Source organism: Octodon degus, unplaced genomic scaffold (assembly GCF_000260255.1).
Source record: "Octodon degus isolate 3935 unplaced genomic scaffold, OctDeg1.0 scaffold00081, whole genome shotgun sequence".
Classification (NCBI taxonomy): Eukaryota; Metazoa; Chordata; class Mammalia; order Rodentia; family Octodontidae; genus Octodon; species Octodon degus.
In genome coordinates this window covers 8,367,450-8,370,239 of record NW_004524657.1, presented here as the reverse complement: position 1 = coordinate 8,370,239, position 2,790 = coordinate 8,367,450, and the positions used below count along the sequence as shown (strand labels likewise).

At 38.1% G+C, this 2,790-nt stretch overlaps 1 pseudogene; it reads left to right on the top strand.

The window, feature by feature from the left end:
- Positions 1-254: 254 nt before the first annotated feature.
- LOC101571883 lies at positions 255-763 on the top strand (annotated as a pseudogene).
- The last annotated feature ends 2,027 nt before the right edge of the window (positions 764-2,790 follow it).

Here is a 2,790-nt window from a genome sequence, read left to right as displayed (position 1 = left end):
GCACAAGTTAGAATAGCTAAATATTGGAAATAGCTCATATACTCATCAACAGATGAATAAAGAAAACTACATTTATATGAAATGGAGTACTATTTTGCCTACAGGATAAACTTGAAACATGTTTTAGGTAAATGGATGGACTCAAGTCCATACTTTAAGTGAAATAAATCAGACACACAAGTTTAAATATTGTATTGTTTCTCTTCTTTGAGAAACTCAAAGGATAAGTAAGAATCAAAATGGAGGACAGGCTCATGCTCACAGCCGGGCTTGGAGGTCAGGGAGAGACTCTGGCGGGTGGAAGTAAGAAGATGGCGGTGGAGTCACGAGTAATTCAGGAGGAAACTAAGAGCCAGAGAAGCCAATTGACCACGAGAAGAGATGTCTGCTGTTGCTCTGGGTCTTCACTACCACCAACAATAGGCACCGCTATTTGGACATGTTCTTTCATGGCAATGTCAGCGAGCTGCAGATCTACACCTGGAGGGATGCAACCTTGAAAGAACTAACTAGTTTAGTAAAAGAAGTCTACCTAGAAGCTAGAAAGAAGAGTTCACACTTCAATTTCACAATTGTTTTCATGGATCTTAAAAGACCTGGCTATGGAGTTAAGGAGATTGGCAGCACCGTGTCTGTCAGAAAAGGGATGGATGATTCCATGACTCTGCAGTCATAGAAGTTCCAAATAGGTGATTACTTGGACCCAGCAATTACCCCTTCAAATCGGGCACCACCTCCTTCAGGGCAGATGAGACCATATTAAATTTTATATACTTTTTCTCAAATTTATTTTTCACCCAACTGTGTAAAATAAATTTACATACTTTTCCTCTCCTAATTTTTGTCATTATACCTTTAAATTCTAAAAGAATTGTAACATCTTTTTAAGTAACAGACTTAGTGTACTAAGTTATGACTATGAACAGAAAGTCTGTAAAGTATGAAGGAAAGTGTTCTTAGCATGCTGTGAAAAACTGCACTGTCAAATCTTATGTGTCAGTCAGCCTGAGTGAAAGTGTTCTTGGAAGCACAGGGACAGGGCTTCAGTTCATTTTGGGCTTATACTAAGTAGAGGGTATTTTAAACTCTGGAGGTCCATAACAACAAAAACAAACAAACAAACAAACAAAAATAAAACAAACAAAAAACAAAACAAAACAAAAACAAAACCGTACATGGGTTTATATGAGACTGGGCACAAATTTGTGGTGTAGAGTTTAGCTTTTGTGAGTTTTTGTTGTTGTTGTTGTTTGTTTGTTTTCTGGTGCTGCTGATTGCACCCAGGGCCTCAGGCAACATTAGGTAAGTGCTTCACTACTGAGCTACATCCAGCCCCAACAGAAGGTTTTTAGAATAGTATGAGCCAAGGCAAGTTCAGGAAACTGCTCGGTTGGAAGAGATTGTTCTGTTCACCAGGGAGCAGTGATTCAAGGTTGGAAGAACAGTGATACAATCAAGTACCTGGTGTTTCCTAGTGAGGGAAAGGGATATTTTAAAGGCAGGAACCAATACAGCAGGGGTGGAGCTCAGGGAAAGGGTAGGAAGATTTACCTTTTAAGACCAGAAAGGGGCTAGGGTAAACAAATCTCGAAGCTCCTGTTAGTTGGCAGAGACTGGTGTGTTTCTGACCAGAGAGGCAGTGTAAGATAATGATTAAAATCAATGGTCCCCAAGGAAAGCCAACATTTTGGCCCTAGCCTTCCAAGGTCAATTAAGACCCAGGACATATGAGAACTTATACTGTAACATCATGTAACTCAGTTGTGTCCCAAATTTTCTGATCAAGGAGATTATGGGGCCAAACAGGAAAGTGATCAATGATGTAGAGTGTGCCCAAGGAGAGTCATATGGAGAGAAAACATACTCTCAGGCTTTCACAGAGAGCATATTGGCCAAACAATGGCTGTGACTCATCTACATGGCTGACACTGACAAAGGTTCTACAATCTGAGGTACATGGTCTCAGTAGATACATCCTGAGGGGATTTGACTGACCTTATCAGATACAAAAGCTACAATTCTTGTTACATAGGTCTTGCTTTATCTTAGTCTTAATCATCCAGCAGAAAAGTATGAAAATCAAGTATAGGAAGTAAAGCCATGGTGTTATGTTGAGCTGTAGGGAAATCAGCTCAACAATTTCTGACATGCCAGTCAAGTGGAAGACCCAATACTATTATGGACTACTGGACTATTATGGAATATTTTGCTGAGTTCACACACCTATAATATTTAAATGATGGAACTAAGCAAAAAAAAGGGGATACAGATGAATGACCATTTTGTATCTGCGTATTCAAAATGGTTAGGATAGATACATAGCTACAATCTCTTAATTCAGTGAATAGAGGGATTTGTTCTAATAGTGTTTATAAAGAGGATATCATGTCTGCATCTTGTACAACAAATGACCTCTAGGAAGAGAGTATGCAATATGTTAATTATTGAAACTGTCCTATCAATTTGATATGAAACTGTCTCATTGCTATTTGTTTCTCAATAAAATTATGGAAAAAATTAAAAAAAAAACCAACAGTGGCACAAAGCATTTAATACTGATTGCCACTCACTCTAGAACACATTGCTTGAATCATATTTTTTTAATAGAAACACTAGCTTGTAGAATTGCTTGCTGAATTTTGTAAAGGCTTACAATAATGCCTGACAGATAACAGTAAATGTTAGTGGTAAGTCTGGAACCTAGCTCTAGTGGCCCTGTGATGCTGTAGTTTACCCCATGCAACCCTTGAGAGTTTATTCATTTCTTTATTTTTTATTTTATATTTTTTT